We start from the raw sequence: 19,755 nt of genomic DNA on the forward strand, positions 1-19,755 counted from the left end.
GGTTATTGTGGAGTTAGAATCTGTACCCTAGCTGCTGACTCTGGGGAGTTTCACCAAGGTCTCTGTTTTTTTAATTCAACAGTTATTATATAAATATTCACACTAAAAGATTCCCAGCATCGTTAGTTATCAGGGAAATACAAATCAAAACCACAATGAGATATGACTTCACACCCACTACAATGGCTATAATAAAATAAACAGACAATAACAAATCATTTGTAAAGATGTTGCAAAGTCAGAGTCCTGATACATTGCTGATGATAATGGATAATGATAGTTTCTTTGGAAAACTGGCAGTTCCACAAAATGTTAATAGTTACCATATTACTGAGTTATCCTTCCCATAGATATATACTCAAGAGAAATGAAAAGATGCATCCACGCAAAAACTGGCACTCAAATATTCAGAGCAGCGTTCTTCTTAATAGCCAAAAAGTAGAAACAACTTAACAACCATCAATCAATGAAGGGATAAATAAAATGTGGTCTAGCCCTTCAATGGAATATGTATTACTCAATAATAAAAAGAGATGAAATACTGATACATGCTATAACATAGATGAAATTTTAAAACATTATGCTAACTGAAAATAGCCAGTCACAAAAGGCCACATTTTGTGTATATGATTCCATTGCATATGAAATATCCAGAAGATACACATTTATCGTGACAGAAAGTAGGTGAGTGGTTGTTTAGAGCTTCAGGGAGGGAGGAATTGAGAGTGATTATTAATGGGTACAGTGTTCCTTTTGGGAGAGGATGTAAATGGTCTAAAATTAGGTTATGGCGATGGTTACACAACCCTGTGAATATACTTAAAAAGCACTGAGTCGTACAGTTTGAATGGGTGGATCTTATAATATGTAAATTATATCTCAATGAAAATTTTAAAGAGAATTAAGTTGTGAAACACAGAACTTGAAAAGAGGAAGTAGATAGGAAAAAAACAATATATTGTAAAAATTCCTAATTTTGTGTAATTTTTTTCTTTTTCAAATTTAAGAAAATATAACACTAAACACAAATGTAAAAATTGAAATTTCATCTCTGAATACTTATTTCTTTGGAAGGAAGGTTAATATCAAGATAATTACCAAACATGAATAGTTGTGAGCTTTTTCTCCCTATTTGCTAAGTAGTAATGATCAATAAGTTTATTCTTTTGGGTGAAAATACTCCTTCCCCAAGGATTCAGTCTTTTTAATTTTATAATGAAAATTTGTCCAACATTAATACAGAAGTAAATCACAGAATACTTTACCTTGATATTTATGTCTCATTGCATATAACCCTATAGTTACTACATGGCACTTGTGTAAGTAAAAATTAATACGTACTATTTTAAGATACCAGTATTTTAGCTAAAGATTATTGAATGACAGTCACTGTAAAAATCAGCCCCAAAATTTCATGTAAGACAAATTGAATTCATTTTTATATCAGCCTGTAAATTTAAGTGGTTGAAACACCTTAATATTATAAAATTAAAAAGTAAAATCAGCAATGTAAGCAAATATGATATCCACAGTAAATATTTCCAAAAAGAAAATTATGCATTAAAATTTTAAAATAAACTTTTTGATAACCAGTCTCTTCTTAGCCTTCCTCTTAAAAAAGTCTGACGTTTTGAATTTTCACAAATATTTTTGTGATCAAAAATGATTCAATTTATCATATAAGATCAAAACTCTTGCAGACAAATATTTTGGAATCCTGAACTATTTATTTTTCAATTTAAAATATAAATTAAGGTAAACTAAAATAAGTTAACTTGAAATGTCAAAATGTATCCACTTCTACCAAGTTTACCTAGAGTTAACTTGAGTTGCTGCTAAGGACAAAGACAATGAATGTAATAATGATTTTTGTTGCTCTTTTCCCACACCCTTTTAATTGCATAATAATGTACATATTAATGGAATCTTTTAAATTGCAGTGTAAATACGTAAATAATATAATTTTTAGTTTCTAAGTCAATTCCTTTGTCTTTAGTTATTATTTTCAGTTAATTCTGAAGTGGTTCATATTCTTTCTCTCTTTCTCCATTAAAGCTCTAAAACATGGTTTCTCTCAGGAGGAACTCACTGCCAGGTATAGCATGTGTATTTAGAATGATGCTAATACAAATGTCAGCATTATTCCAGGTATATTTAAGCCTTCAGATCAATTCTAAACCATTGGTTTTTATTTTTTTTTAAAGGAAATTACAGCATTTGAAAAATCTCATCCATTTTACAATCACTTATCTCATCACTTTTTTTTTGTCCCTTCTATTATCACCCCTCTATAGTCTTGATTATACCTATTATACTTCCCTTCTAGGGGAAAGACAGCAAACTACTGAAAAGAGTACTTCCATTAAAAAACAGAGAAGCATTACATTAAAAACACAGTTATGAGAGAGAACAGCTGCATTTTCATTATTATTCTAATTTATTCTCCCTTTATTCACTCCAAGCCTAAGTGTCAAGCATGGACTGTTGTTTCCATATGTATTTTACAGCGTGTTCATCATCTTGCTAACTTAGTCCTAGTTCAGAATTAAGTCAACCAGAAGAAAAAATCTGCCCTGAAGGATTGGTGTAATTTAAATGGCACAATTTTCTCTCATCTATGTATTTCTTAGGTTTTCATAATAGTAGGGTATATCAGCAGTTTTTGAAATCGACATTATTAAGTAACTATTATAAAGGAAATATTAAGTAGAGATGGTTTGGTGATTCTGTACAAGCATACCTGTTTTATTGTACTTGGCTTTATTGCACTTCACAGATTCACACATTTTTTACAAACTGAAGGTTTGTGGCCATGCTGTGTTGTCAGATGATAGCATTTTTTAGTAATTAAGTATTTTTAAATTAAATTATGTACTTTTTTAGACATAATGCTGCACACTTAATAGACTACCGTATAGTGTAAACATAACTTTTATATGCACCAGGACACCAAAAAAATTGTGTGACTCTATTATATTTTCTTTTTTGTGATGGTCTGGAACTGAGCCCATAATATCTCCTACATATTCCTGTAATCCTAGTGAAAAAGAAGAGAAGTTTATAATGACTTTATGAAGGAAAAACATATTGAAAATAACTCTAGGAAATATGTTGAATTGAAAATAATTCTAGACAGTATGTTGAATTCAATGCATAATCTAAATCAGATAAATAAATATTTATCAGGAATTAATAGGTGGCATTATGTGTTCTTAGAATTATGATGTATTTAATATAGTAAGGACTTCTATGACTTTGAGATCTAAGAAGAATTCAAAATAGTAAAAATAATAAAATTGCAATGTTATTTATAATATAAGTGATTAGCATCTTTAATCCTTAATAAATGAAGCAATAATTTATCTGTCTGAAGCACTTTACCTATTATGATATTATTTACATGTTCATCTCATTTCTTTCTTTTTTAAAAAAAATAATTATAGGAAAGGAGAAAGGGACTATTCAGAATTTGAAATCTATCATCTTCAGCTGTGTTCACAATACCCAGTGAACTGAAATAAGCAATTAACAGAAATAGAAAAGGCTTTTTATTTTTCTTAATTTAAAACTATATCCAAGGGGGAGAGGGGGTGGGAGAGGGATGTATTGAGAGTTTGGGATTAGTAGATGTAAACTATTATATATATATATATATATATATATATATATATATATATATATATATATATAAAACTGAATCACTTTGCTGTACACCAGAAAGAGTAACACAGCATTGTAAATCAACTATGCTTCAATAAAATAAATTTTAAAAAATTAAAAAATTAAAAAAAAATCTATTTTAGACCCCCCAAAAACTACATCTATTTAATTCACATCTTCCAATCTCAAAGTGGTCAACTCTTCTATACTTCTTATATAAACTCTCCTTGATATCCTGTAGCTTCAATTTAATTTTCTGCTGTGAAACCCATTTCTGTTCTGTCAGGTCTAAAATTAGGAGGGCATGACTTACAGGAAATAAGTCAGTGTTCAGATTTCTTCCTGTTGCCAAATCAAAGTTCTCCCACAAACCTGCCATGATATTTACCACAACTGTTTGTGATAGTCATTACTGAATTTCACTAAATATTTGTCCTCCTCTCTCAGGGCATTGCTACACCTCTTGATTCTCTTGTGACTGAGTTGGACCTTGAATAGGTGCATTAATTGCTGATATGCTTTGTATGGTCCTCTTTTTCTGTTTTCTTGCAACTAGCACAGTTAGAGATGGTGTCTGCTCTCAGCCTTGGTCTTAGAGTGAAGACAAGTGTAGCAGAGAACTTACCCAATCAACGATGGATGTAGAATGGGTGAAACATAAATCTTCTTTCTTTTCCCTTTTTTGGTTATGAACTAATAAAATTTGAGGTTTTTTGAAATTTCAGCAAACCTATGTTACAGAAACTAATAAACAACTATTAGGGTCATATTTGGGATTATTGTTTCAAGAGTTTTCCAGCTAAACCTGCTCAAAATCACACTGGGAAAAATTAATTAAATTTACTAGTTTTGAACTAGCAGCAAGAATGACATCACAAACTTTTACAAACTCAGTAGGAACTATAAAAGTTATTCTAGCCAAATTATGCATTTAAAGCCTTAATGGCCTTTAAACATAAACGTAAACATTATCCAGACTAATCTTAATTCACTCACAGATCAGAAATCTTATTTTCACTGATGCCACTTCTTCCAATGTAGACAGCTTTCATTGGTATAAAATGAATTTCCTTAACTAAATCCAAATCTTCTTTCTAGAAACTTCTATTCTCTTTTTCTGGTTATATTTCTTTTACCTATAAAGAACAAGTGCAACCCTACTTGGTTATATAAAAATCTCCAGATGTCAGGTATTTGAAGAGAACCAAATAACTTTAAATGCCTTTTTTGTAACTCTGTTCTGAATCCATTCCATTTTCTCTACCCATTTTCAAATGCATGCTAAGTGGAATACAGCAGCAAAGTCCTATTTCTTCTTGAAAGCATTTTTTCACTAATATAGCTTAATTTGCATATATTATTTTGGTAACTACTTAAAAAATAAGCCATCTTAAATTGCTAACTTTAACTGTGCTTGTCTTCTAATATCCCTAATTCTTTTATTTAAGAAAAAAGTTATCCAATTTAAGCCATACCTCCCTGACTCCTTATCCGTAGGAAATTTGTATTTGATTCTAAGGTACATATCCAAATTAAATATTATATTTTTAGATTTGATCTGCAATTCCATATTCTTATTGAAGTTTTGGACCATGATTCTGTCAGAGATTCTGTAAGCAATATGTTACCACTCCAAGCATTACCTGATTTTCAAATTTGTTAAGCATGCATTTTGAACTTACATTAATGTCTGATAAAAATGTAGAACAGAACAGATCAGGACATTTGACAAATGCCTTCCAGGGTGATCCCAGTTGATCTATGAAGATTCATTAATCCTGAACATTATTATTAATCCACATAAATATTCTGGTCTTCACCATATTTTGTGGCATTTGGTTCCCTAAATCCCAAGAGGAATTTTGTCACAAAAGATTTCAAAGGAATAGAAATAGATTTAGTGAATTTGCCTGGGTAGATTGAGGATTAAAAAAACAAGTGTCCTGCATAGGGGCTTGTTTAAGGTGGTCAGAACAGCACTGGCGGTATCCGGGACATAGGAGATGTTAAGAATCATTTCTTGCTTGTGTATACAAATTAACTGGTGAAAAGTCAGAGAAAAGTGAGATGCATAAAAGGAGATAAAGGTAGCAAAAGAATGTGTGGAAAGCACCCAAAACCAGCGACAGGGAGTCAGCAAAATTACTTCGCAAATAAGAGGTGCCAGTTCATATTGTTTAATGAATGGATGGATGAATGAAGCAAATGTTCTTTAATTCTTTTATAAACACTAGAAAGTTTTCTTCAGTGGAAATTTGTAGTCATCCAGGTAAGGTATAACGCAGCTCTTTAGATATACAGGTCTCAGTACCACCTGAAAATTTTATACCTGAAAATTAAGGTAAAATATTATCAGCTTTGTATTGTCTCCCTATTGGAAAATGAACATTTTTGTAACATTCTTTATTGGCTTGTACCTGACTATTTTAAGATTATTTTGTTCTATGTGTCTGAAGAAATTGTTTTACTTAAAAATGTTTTGAAGTATTTTACTAATAATATTTACTGAAAGATTAATGTAAATCTGGATCAGATTTCTGAAGAAGTACCAACTCATCCAATCCAAAATAGTCAAAAAATAATAATAAAAATCCTCCCTAATTCTATTGCAAAATTAACACATTTGAATTCCACACTCTACTCCCCCATAACAATATAGATTTTACTTTCTTTCATTCCATAGTGACTTTATGACCTTGTCCTTTACAAATGTTTTATTTTTTTATCACAACATTTGTAACAAAATGAAATTGTTATACCAGGAAAAAAAGCTATCAACATAAATCCTGAGGGACTTGTACCCACGGATGTATTTTGAAATAAGGATAAAAAAATAATGCAAAATCATAAGCTATTCAAGCCAGTTAAAGTCACTATTTATTTTTAAGGAAGCTTGCATTTAAAATATATTAGTTTTCTTTCCTTGTCACTTTGTCATTGACTAAGTATAATATCAGGATGGACACAATGGAGGTAAATGGAAATTTCAAGGGAAAAATTGCCTTTCTTGAAGAGTATGCTTCCCTCATAAATGGTGATATCAATTTATGAAAATAAAAATGTTCATTATTTCCTTGGAAAGTTCTTATTATGGTGAAAATTGCTGAAGTCATAATGTTTGCCATAAAAGCCTTTTCATCTGAGATGCTAAATGGAATATTGAAGAAAAAGCCTTGTGGAAAAATACTAGAGGAGTCATTTAACATTTACCATCTGCACATTCTTTGTGATCCAAGGCCATGCAATTTTCTGCAGAAAGAAGAAAGGGAAACTTAATACATCTTATATACCTAACAGAGCTGCTCTCTAAATGAACCTAAGATATATAGCTGAGTGTATTTAAATTTTAAAATTGACGGAGTGAGACTCGTAGCTGAAAATTCATTCTGTTCTTGATTTACCAATTTTTCACCTTATGCCTTGCAGCAAATTGTAAATATTTAATTTTAAATTCAACTCAGCTTATTGGTGGAGGATGGGGATGGGAGGGAAGGGCATTAAAAGTGAGAGAGACAATGGCATTTTATGGCCAGTAGATTTAATATAAGTAGGACTCTCAACATTATAGGGGAAAAAAAGGGGCTATCAACAATACTCATTTAAGAGAGACTTTTCATATTAATAAGGAAGTGAATGATGAGTGAAGTGTAAAATCTAATAGGTGAAACAGGAAAAATGACTTGCTTTTGTTTAAATACGTTCTAAAATTGGTTTTCTCCCTGTATGAACCTTCACGTATATTCAAAGTAAGTTCCCTGACTGTACATGAAAGACACGCAGGTTAGTACAACTCTTTACTCCTCTGTTGCGTCCTCTTCTGAGTCATTATCCCTGACACTGGAAGACATGTTACTTAGCCAGTTCCACAAACCAGAGACCATCTTAGCGGAAGGTGAAACCTGATGCAATCATTTATTTCTATCAATAATTGATAATGGATCTAATGCAAATGAGAATTTCTACTTATTAGAATTCCTATGTCTTCCAAAGCCAATGATTCCATACTGAACAAAGCAAATTAAAAGCCTTTGTTCCAAAAAAAAAAAAAAAAGAGAGAGAGAGAGAGAAAGGAAGGAAAGAAAGCAGAAAAAAAGAAAGAGCAACCACTGTTTAAAATTAGTGAGACTCAACATCAACAGTAAAACTTATAGAGAGAACTATTGAAGTGATTGAAAGAAGTTTCAGCTTTCAAGATATCAACCTTTAAACTGTAAATTTTGTCTTCTTGGAAAAGAATACCTGCCTTCAAATCATTTTCTCTGTATAGGGAATACGTAATTCGATCCACTTTACTTTTTCCCATATGTAAAGAACCTATCTTTCTGATTGACCCTGGAACACACTTAGAATTTTGAGAAAATAATCTTTTTCAAGTCCAGAAGATTTATGGGCTTCTGCTGACACAAAGCATCCCACTGGGAAATGGAGTGAACTATAGGAATGGAGGTGACTAGGAATAAATAGAAGAGAAAAGTTGAAACTAAATCATGGTACTTGAAGGCATGTGCCTTTAGGAGTCAAACCGTATGAGAAGAGCATGTATTAATTCCAGATAGGTTTCCACAGTGGCAGCTGTAAAAAGCAGCGAATTAGCTGCCAAATATTTCATTGTTTCTCAAGCAATTTTATTTCTAGTATGTCAGAAACTAATTTTGTGGAGAGAATCATCTGTTTTCAATGATTTTGACCAGCAAAACAAGCAATAAACCTGTGAAACTGAGGCATCATTTCACCTATCCAGAAACCTCTTATGTACTTATTAGAGTCAAGATGTTTGTGTGATTTTAATTCTCAGTCAAAGGACCTAAAACTTACCCTCTGAAATCTCCTGAGATAGAAGGCGTAGACTTTTCCTTCTAATAGAAGTCCCTTTCCTTTAAAGGATCAGCTACTGACAGAGTCCAGGGCAACTGCAATGCTGATGGGTCATTTATAAAGTTAACCATCAGAACATAAAGTCCAATATCTTTCCCATGGATAGCATAATTGTAATTAGCCTTCTCCCATGGGATCTATGGTTTACTTTGTTGTCTAGTGTATGTGAGGTGTAGGCACCATCTCTATTTCTGTACCTGCACCTCACTGTAATAGAGGCAGAGAGAGAGCTAGATAGGGTTGGGATTATTAATCACAAAGTTTCTGAAGCGCTACAGTGGAGTTGCCAGCATGGCCATGACCTCTTTTTCATAATGCTCTAACTAATCACGTAATGACGTTGTATATGAAACACACTGAGTATGTCAAGTATATGTCAGCAGAGGCAGGACAGGAACACTGGGCCATTTTCAAAAAGACTAATGCCTGAGTGAGAGTTTACACTGTGTCTGATGCTGAGAGTCATGAGTGTAGCAGGTTGGGAGAAGAGTTGAACTTTGCTCAGGCTCTAAGTTGAGAGGAGGAACCAAATGAGTGCCTTACAAAAATGACAGTTTGAGTTTACTTTGAGGATGTTAACAAGGGATATACCTATCAACTCAGAAACAATAGTTCAAATCTGGTCTTCTCTGTCTGGCTCAATAGAGGGTCATAAGATAGAGGCTGGAAACATGCAGATTAGAAAGAATGAAACTAACTGTTAGGAATGCTGTAAAACTGTCTAGATTCCCATGAAAGAATAAGGGTATATCTAGTTCAAAGTGTGCTGCTTCAAACACTGACATTGCACAAATGGTTATTCCAGCAATACTTGGAAGGTTAATATTTGAAAAGATATTAGCCATAAGGAATGTTGAGAGCTTAAATGTGTAATTATTTCAGTGATCCACATCTTGCTAATACCCCAGATAGATTTTGCATAAGGCGACTGCTGTTGCAGTATTAAGTTTCCCATTCCAAATCTTGCTCTAGCTATTTCAAGTACTTAAGGATAGATGAGAAATAAATGTACATGAAAATGGTCCCTTACAAGAATCCCTTAATGGAGAAAATCTGACTTTTTATGATAAAAGTATCTAAAAATACATCAAATATATATTAATTAAAAATTATTTTATATGACTAACCTCTAGTAGTAGAGTTTAACAAGAGCTATTTCTATTATTATAAAAATAATACATAGTCATTATAAAAATAGAAAGTAAAAATTATAAAGGAGTGGAAAATAAAAAATAATTCTGCCACCAGAGGAAACCACTATGTATACATTAGCATATTTTATTGTAGTAGTTTCCTTGTGTGTTTTATAGTTTTAAAGAGAAACACTGTGATGGTTACATAATGGGATATACAACAAATGGAATGAGATCTATATATGGCAATATGGATAATTCTCAGGAACATGTTCTTGATATTAAAAAACAAAACAAGTTGCAAAACATTACATATTATAGTATGATATCATTATGATACCATTTATATAGATTTTTTAAAACCTATAAGAATAATATATAACATATTTACATATGCATGTTCATGGTATACATACATATATAGTGTGTGCATATAAAATAATATAATACAATATAAATTACTAGATCTTTTATAATTTCTTTATAAAATGATTTTACACAGATTGATTGTTTATCTTTTTTACTATATATCTTTTAAAAGACTACTGACCATTCATTTGCATTTTTTAAAATTAGTTTATTTATTTAATTTATTTTTGGCTGTGTTGGGTCTTCGTTTCTAAGCGAGGTCTTTCTCTAGTTGCGGCAAGTGGGGGCCACTCTTCATCGCGGTGCGCGGGCCTCTCACTATTGCGGCCTCTCTTGTTGCGGAGCACAGGCTTCAGACGCGCAGGCTCAGCAGTTGTGGCTCTCGGGCCCAGTCACTCCGCGGCATGTGGGATCCTCTGAGACCAGGGCTCGAACCCGTGTCCCCTGCATTGGCAGGCAGATTCTCAACCACTGCGCCACCAGGGAAGCCCCTACATTTTGGTTTCTGGTATCTAGCACTTGCATATCTCTGAACTTTCTTGCCAACTAGGAATAGCATATGTTGGGAAAACTGAGGTGAAAGCAGAGTTCTATTGAGGAGTCCTAAAGTAAATTCACAGAGTTAATATGATTTTCAAAATCATATTAACTTTTTAATATGATTTTCAAAATCATATTAACTTTTTAATATGATTTTCAAAATCATATTAAAAAATCAGTATGATTTTCACTCTCCTTTGCCTATTACTACCAAACCACTGTTAAATCCCAACATCTCAGTTTTAGTTTAACTATTCAAAAAATAACAATAATATATATATTTACTTGTTGACTGTACCACAGAGAAGAAGATAGAAATAAAAGATGAGATGGTTTGAGGTGTAAGGCTGTATTCTCAAATGAAATTAGATGCTTGTTAGGGAATGTTCGTTTTCTTATCCTTTTAATTCCCTTTGTTTGAATATTATTTCTTTTTTGTGCTTCCTTTTTATTAATTTTCTTCTCTCAGCTTTCATTTTCCTCCTTTTACCGTTTACTATCTTTTTAGATGTCCAAGAGTTTGGAGGAACACAAGAAGTTAAGAATGATCTGGGGCAGTGGGAAGAAAAACTGAAGTATACTCTTTTAACTTGAAGCTTGAAAATAGCTGTAAATGTTAAATAAAGTATTAAATAATAACAAGAAAAGAAAAGAATAAACCTGAGACCAATAACTTTGTTAGAAATAAAACACAGATATGATAAATGGGACTGAAAAATTCAAGGAAATTGTGAGAAAATACCTTTTGTGTGTGTTAATAACTACTAGGAACACTGTGTATATTCACTGGTTCTTTCAAAAAGAAATGAAAGCCATTTGAAGGGTATAGGGACTTATCTTCTAATACAAAGAAGTACTCAGGTCTTTCCATGTAAAATGATGACATTTCACCCATTTTCTCTGCTCTTTTATTTTTTTCAAAGCACCTGGAAGAAAAAAATTAAACTTAAAGAAAAAAAGGCTTTGTGTAGACTTGTCAGGTGCAATTTTATTGAAGGAGGCAGCTATGCACATTGCTATTAAAAAGAGTTTGTCAAATGTCAGGAAAACGGTTGAATCCTGAAACAAAGGGAAAGTTTTTTTTTCTGTTTGTTTTTTGGGGTTTTTTGCTTGGTTGTTTGGTTGTTTTTTACATGAATCATCCTGATTAGTATAATATCATTCAAGCAAAATATAATAATGCTAAATTTCTTAATTTAGTTGAAAAACTGAAATATTTCCATCCAGGTTACCTACCTGTTTGTTCTCTTTCAAAAATTAGTCCTCAAATTTAGTAGTGAATCAAAATTAGACAAGCAGTTCATAAGCACTTTTTGTGTGCCTATAATACTCTGACTGTTGGGTTCCATGACACACACCAGAGTTCTTTGGAAGGGAAGCTAAAAGCAAAATATGAATGCCTTTCCAAATGTATCTACACTGTATGTGCTCTCTGATGAACTATATTTAATGTTAGCAAGTCACAAAATTTTAGAACTCGTTGTATACTGTCGACTGAAAAAATGCACAATCTAAAATTTTTGAGTTAAGTTTTATTTGGGGACCTTACTAAGGACAATAGCCTGGGAGAGAGCCTCTCAGATAGCTCAGAGGAACTGCTCTAAAGACCAAAGATGTAAAGGAGTAGTCAGGATATGTGGGAGTTTTCGCTGAAAAAGCAAAAACAAAAACATGTAGTCAAACATCAAAAGATTACTGCTAATCCCAAAAACCAGACATCTTAAGTTAATGATTTTAGTGCTTTTCTATATATGGGAAGATGCAAGAGTCTGGGCTCATTGAAATTATTCCTTAGATATGCACCTTAACTATTCTGGGCCAGTATCTACAGCATAGAATGTTTCCTGTTTTTCTTCAAACTGAATTCCCCTCAGGGGGCACCATGGCAGGGGCTGGGCAGTGGGAAGGTGGGCAGACAGCTGCAGTGGCTGATAACTTGATGGCAGGCAACATTCCCTTTCCACAGTACTTAGCAACAAGTCTAATACATCTGGAACAATGCTTGTGGGAAGAAAACTCTTCAATTTCCATCATAACTAAACTAGCACATTGTTTTGTTAGTTCAATTTTTCCTAAAGAAAACATCTGAGAAAAATTAATTTTACTAAAAGGCAAGGCATTTAAACACAGGGAGTATCAAAGAGTTGATTTTCTTATTACATTTCCAATCCAACTCAGCAAGTTTACCCTAGGTTTCTATTAAAGACGTATGGTTTTAAGAATATACTTCTTTATATCTGAACAATAATAAACATTGCTTAATAATCAATAATAATCAAACATTTTTGTGCACAAACCTCCTGCTTCCTAGAGGCTTAGACTACTATGTCTTATATAAAAACTATGTTTTTTTTCCCAGATACATAACTAGACTATACTTCCCATTGGATATATCATATGTCTGTGCTATAACTAAATAAACAATATTAGAAGTGATGGGAGGCATGGCCCACATAAATCCTCCATAGGTAATCTTCCATACTCTATGTTTCTGCTAGTTGATTAGAGAGGACCCACAAGCACCCAAATGGATGAACTTGAAGTTCTGAATGACCACACAGAATGTTCCTCAACCAGAAACACTTACGTTGCACTGTAGTGTGAACTAGAAATAAATATGTGTTTTATTTAGCTACTGAGAATTCAGCTTTTATCTGTTATATTAACTAGTGTTACTTACCTTACATCCTCACATGCCTTTTTGATCACAGGGCAACATCATTTATCTCAAACATTCTCATCAAAATTTGGGCAGTGTCTTTTTTTTTCTCTAAATTCTGTTTATTCTACAGTTTTGGTATAATATCTTTATTTCTATCCAAGATCTCTACTGCACCATATTTTTTCAAGTCATCTTCATACATGTTATTTTTTAGATTATCAAGCAACTTCTAGTTTAGCTCTAGTTAGGCCCTTTTATCTCTGCTCCAATATTCCCACCCATCCACTCTTTACTCTGAAGTCAGAGTAATCTTCCTATTATAAAAAACATCTCAAATAACTCCCTTGCTTAAATATATCAAAGATTCTTAGTTTCCTTGAACATAAATGCCATATGCCTAAGCATGTAATATAAAGCCTTTTGCTATCTGGATCCTGATTACTTTTCCCATCTCAATTTTTGCCTTCTTAAAACCTAGTTCCTAAACAGAATATATTACCCACTCTTTAGCTTGCATATGTCCAGAGTATCCTTAGGATGCAGTCAAGATATTTCCTTGAGTTTTCAGACTCCTCATAAACTTAGGCTAAATAGCCTTTGGGAGAATCCCATCGAATGGGGTGCTTACCACTGTCTTAGCCTCATAGCTTACTTTAATCTCCCATTAATCCATAAACTTCAGGGACTACATTTTCCATCATTATATCTCTAATACTTAGCATAATACTTGGGATAAAACTGATATATAGTGATTTTTTAAAGAATAAATTTAATTAAGATAGAATGTACTAAAGTATACAAGCATAATTGATTGACCAACTAAATATAACTCAAAATGTAGTGAATTAGACACTAGAATCTGCTCATAGTAGTAATATGATGAGAAGAATCCTAAGCACACTTGGGTTCCAATCTTGACTCTAGTACTTTTCAGGAATGTTACAGTATTCTAAGCCACAGTTTCTTAGCAAAGCAGAGCTGATAATGCCAAACTTATTCCCTGTTCCAAGAATAAGTATTAAATATGTAGATGTGTGTGATAGATGATTAATTGAAGGTAAATATCAGCACTGCTTATGTGTACTCAATAACTAAAACTTGAGATTTGAATATAGGCAAATAAATGAAATATAGAAATGTACCTACACACACACACACACACACATATTTTTAAAAGCCCTGGAATAGAAGGCAGGGTTCTCATACTCTGCTATCAGATATGCAAAAAATTAAATGTGTAACCATAAATATGACCCTTAAATTTTTGAGATCCCAATTTTACTATTATTGATAATCTTGAATAATTTATATGTTAAATATGTATTGAGCATACTATGTATCAGAAACTGTATTATGTTTTGGGGGGTAAAGTGGTGCATAAGATAGATAAGCTCCTGACACTTAAAGGTCTTGGACCCTCATGGGGGATACAGATAAGTAAACATAACATTGAAGTAAATGTACCATATGACAAAAGTGCCATGGAGAGCAAGCACATGGAAAGGGTCTCTTAAGCTATACTTGAGAAATTATCTTCAGGAAGTGACATATAAGGTGAGGCATTGAGACTCAGTAGCCATGGTCCTGAATGACATTAGTTGGCGATTGGGAAGACCATTCCAGTTATAAGGGGCATCATGAGGAAACATCCAGAGAAAGCAGAGGCATGGCATAATAAAGAGAATGAAACCAGGTAAATCTGACTGGGGAGCAGCAGTCAGGCTAGGCTAGCGTGGAGACATGGCTGCAGAAGTAGGCAGGAGCCAGGTGACAAAGATTTTGGAACCATTTTATGAGTCGTATAGAAATAATGTTTTAACAGAAGGTGACGTGTTCAGCTGTGTGTTTTTGAAAAATTATTCTGCAAAGAAAGTGTTCGATTCAGGTAAACTTGAGTAGCAAGACCTATTAGGAAACACTTTTCAATAGTTAAGAAGGGATATAGTGGTGGCCTTGGTTTAGGTAATGGTTTTGGGAACAGAGAGATACTGTTAAAGTATAATTCTCAAAATGTTATAACTTTCATCCTAATGAAGAATAAACACAGGACAGAGTTTTTATTCATTTAATTGATGGGGAAGCATTAATATGATAAAGCTAGGGAAAAAAAATTTTGAGGAACTGGCTATCTGTAGGCATTCTTTTTGAAAAGAAGGATGTGAAAATCAGATTATCAGGTGAGATGCAAAGCTGGTTAATGTCTGATAGGGTGATAAAACCAAATCTTTTGCCATCACTTTATTCCAGACAGATTTCTTCAAGTTACACAGTTTCATACTGTCTGGGCTACAAATGCAGACACAGTCTCCTAGATAGTTAAATGCCTTGATTAAGCCCAATAGAAAAATGCCTCTATATGTCTTTGAAAGTTCATGCCATTCTTTTGTCCATTTCTGAGTTTTGGCTACATTTTAAAAAATACACACATATTTCAGATACTCTTTAAGAATAGTGTGGATATTGGTAATTAATTAGATATTAGGGTCATGGAGATGGAGTGATTAAAAATGATGTCCAAGCTTCAATGTTGCACAACTAATAATTAATTGGATGGATGAAAAGCCATTCACTTACACAGAGAGCACAGAAAATGGAATAAGATTTTGGGGAAGGAGGGTTTATTGTTTTGGTAGAAAAAAGGCCTAAGAATGCATAAGTAAAGAAAAAATTCACTCTAGTTCCCAAACAGAAGCCAGTTTGCAGTCAATAGAGAAGGAAACAAACTGAAGATGTGGAAGCTGTGGGTGTAGAGAAATCGTTCAGGGCCTTTGATTGTGACGTGCAAGGGACGAGAGAGATATAGCAGTGGTTTGAAGAAGATATACATTTAATTTAAAAAAAGGAAAAAGTAGGACTGTATGACTTCTTTGTTCTTACCTTTTTTTTTTAATTTTAAGAAACTAAAGAAGTTGTTCTTTATGCTAGGGTTGCTTTCTAAATGTCTCTTTTTGTAACTCGCCAACAATTATTTCACTGAAATCCTAGTAATGGCTCATTTCTTGTTTTATATCTTCATACCCATCCCTTCCCTCACACGATGTAATTTATGTGATTTGCCAGATATAGAACCCTGCAAATGAAAATCAAACCAATGAAAAACCACAATTGTGAGATGAGCCATCTGATGGCAGCATTTTTCAAGAATGACTCGTAACATCCTACTACAAACAGCCTAAAAGTGTCCTCGTTCCTAGTCTTCTAATGGCCTGGTTGTTCAAGTTTCTCCATAACTTTGTGACTTATCTCAATTTTATTTATTGAAATTTACTTATTGTTTACTGTGTTTCTGGTTGTTTAATTTATAATGAGACTGTTTCTTTGCTTAGAATCAAATAACTTTAATGAATATAAAAATATGCACCTTAAAGTGTGCTGTTGCTAGAGATAGATGCTGAAACATAAAAGGGGCAGGGGTAAGATACTATGAATGGTAATAAGGATTCACCTGATCTCCACTCCCAATTCATAATTTGACAAATCTTGATATTTATTATGTAAGCAGCTCAAAACTGGTTTGTTGTTTTGTTTTATTTTGTTTTGCTTTGTTTCTTGGAAATCAAGGTTATAGATTTAATAGGGCCATGACTTTAGGACATTTACTAGAAAGTCAGAATGTTGGTGGGTGTAACACTATTTTTCGTTAGTTATAATATAATCCCACAGTCTTTTACCTTCCCAAGCAAGCCTAGCTAAATTAGAAAGGAAATAATACACAGCTTTGTTAAAATAGAGTCTTTCTATCTGTGGCCAGCAATACAAAACAGAGAAATCAGATAATCATGATCTTAAACTCAAAACTCTGAATTCATACTTCCATGTTAAATTTAGTTGGCAAAGAAAAGAAGAAGAAACCACAAGAGAAAAAAACCATGGGATCGGGGAGGAGCAAAAGAGAAGAAAGCAGATTTCCAATGTACCTCCCAATCTTTACAGTCCCTGACTCAGAGGAAGTAAGTACCCTTCTTGTAAGACACCATCTACTTGGATGCAACTTTGGGGAAAGAGGTAGATCACCTTTTGATTTACAATACTCTTGGTCGACATTTATAACACTCTTGATCTCCAAGGTGTTGAGAGGAACACAGTTATAAATAGAACATGGGGACTGACCTCAAAGTATATCTAATCTATCAGAATAGGAGTTTGGAAGGAAATAACCGGTCAAAAAGTTTCTGGTAGACCTAACAATAATGCTAGGTAAAATATGCATCTGTGTGCCATTAAAATAAATGCAAAGCATTTGGTATCTGAATACTGCTTTTACATGGGGAGAGAAAAGTCTGTGTGAAGGAGCCGACAATTTATAGAGCTCATGAGTTTGGCAACAATTTCCTGCATTAACATAGTAGACATTTAAATATTTAAGTATTTAAATATTTAACAAGGATTGCATTGTCCTATCCAATAAAAACAGAGAATCAATGAATATATATTCAATATTCTACTCCAGGTAGGAATACAATTTTTATAGTAATATGTTGTGTTACAAAGTGTTTAAAAATGCGAGTGTCTGTGTGTGTATTCTGTCAAGCAGGATAACGTGGAATGCAGTATTGATTGTTTTTTAGCTTATCCAGATGTAAAGGTTTTGTCATTTACATTTGTAAAGATATCCCCATTAGCATGGATACTATTCATAGTTTTTAACTCTATGATTTATTAGTGGTAAAATTGCAGAGTATTTCCCATTTTCTTTATTGTCATCATCATTATCTTCATAATCATTATCACAGCAGCAGTAACATACATTTTTGTGTTCATTATGTTTTCATTATCCTGCTTTTCCTCAAAGTTGCAAACGAGTATGAATTACGTCCTGCCCTCAAGGGATTTTAAATCATATGCTAAGTTAAAGATACATAAAGATGATCTTTATACTGATACCAGGTACAAAGCTTTTTTCTCCTCAATGCCTAGCAATGTACCTGAGATATATAACGGGAGATCAAAAATATGTGTTGGGGGCTTCCCTGGTGGTGCAGTGGTTGGGGGTCTGCCTGCCAATGTAGGGGACACGGGTTCGAGCCCTGGTTTGGGAGAATCCCACATGCCGGGGAGCAACTGGGCCCGTGAGCCACAATTACTGAGCCTGCGCATCTGGAGCCTGTGCTCCACAACAAGAGAGGCTAAGATAGTGAGAGGCCCGCGCACCGCGATGAGGAGTGGCCCCCGCTTGCCGCAACTGGAGAAAGCCCTTGCACAGAAACGAAGACCCAACACAGCCATAAATAAAATAAATAAATAAAATTTAAAAAAAAGAAAAAAAAAAGAAAATGCTCCCTATTTCACTTACAAAATTAATTTAAGAAAAAAATATGTGTTGAATTATGGAAATAATTCTGTCTAGATAATAGAATATTATTCAACACTAAGAGAAATGAACTATTTAGCTATGGAAAGAAATGAAGGCCTCTTAAAAGGACTCTTTTACTAAGTAAAAGAAGCCAATCTGAAAGAGCTACATACTGTTTGATTCCAACTATATGACATTCTGGAAAAGGCAAAACTGAAGACAGTAAAAAGATCAGCGGTTGCCAGTGGGTGGAGGGAGGAGAGGGCTGAATAGGTGAAGCACAGAGCAGTGAAAATACTCTGTATACTATAATGATGGATACTTGTCCTAATACATTTGTTCAAACCCATGGAATGTACAACACCAAAAGTGAACCCTAATGTAAACTACGGATTTGGGGTCATTATGATGTGTCAACATGTTCATTAATTGTAAGAAATGTGCCACTCTGGTGGAGGATGTGGATAAAGGAAGCAGCTATGCACGTGTAGGGTCAGGGAATATAAGAAAATCTCTGTACCTTTCTCGCAATTTCGCTGTGAACCAAAAACTGCTCTAAAATATATTCTCTTTAAAAAATCACAAATATTTGGGAGAGCTTTAGTAAATAAACCTCAAAAACACTTTTGAATGAATGAATGAATACATGAGTGAATGACTAAAGGAATGATTCATTTCAAGCTATGTTGTCAAAGACCTTGACAGTCTATCCATGGAGTTTATTTGATAGAAATTCTGTCCATGGAAGCAAATAAGGAAGCAAATCAATTGATATGAAAGAAAAATTAACTTGACAGCAATGTGGACAATGGAGTAGAGGAGGGTGAGCTTGGAGGCAAACGATCCAGTTAGGAGATTTGTGCAATAATCCGTGAATTATTGTGTTTTTTCCAGCCACATAGCAAAGTTTGTTGGCATGATGATTTAATTATCTTTGCTAGCAGCAAGTTCAGTTAGTAAGACGAAGATTCCATTCCTTTTCCTTTAAAATATTTGAGGAAAATTAATATAATTTGTGGCTTGTTTCCATCATATAAAGGGTATTATTTTATGTAAGTAGAATTAGATTCTATTATGAAGTAAGCAGGGATGTTAATTTCTAAAGTAAGCAGGGATGTTAATTTCTAAGTGTATATTTGCATAGTATTTGTTCAATTATCTTTTTTTTTTAACTTTAGGATATTAAAGTAAACTGTTGTTTAAACACAATTTTATCCTAGCTT

This window comes from Balaenoptera physalus (genome assembly GCF_965194825.1).
Source record: "Balaenoptera physalus genome assembly, chromosome: 4".
In the NCBI taxonomy this organism is placed as follows: domain Eukaryota; kingdom Metazoa; phylum Chordata; class Mammalia; order Artiodactyla; family Balaenopteridae; genus Balaenoptera; species Balaenoptera physalus.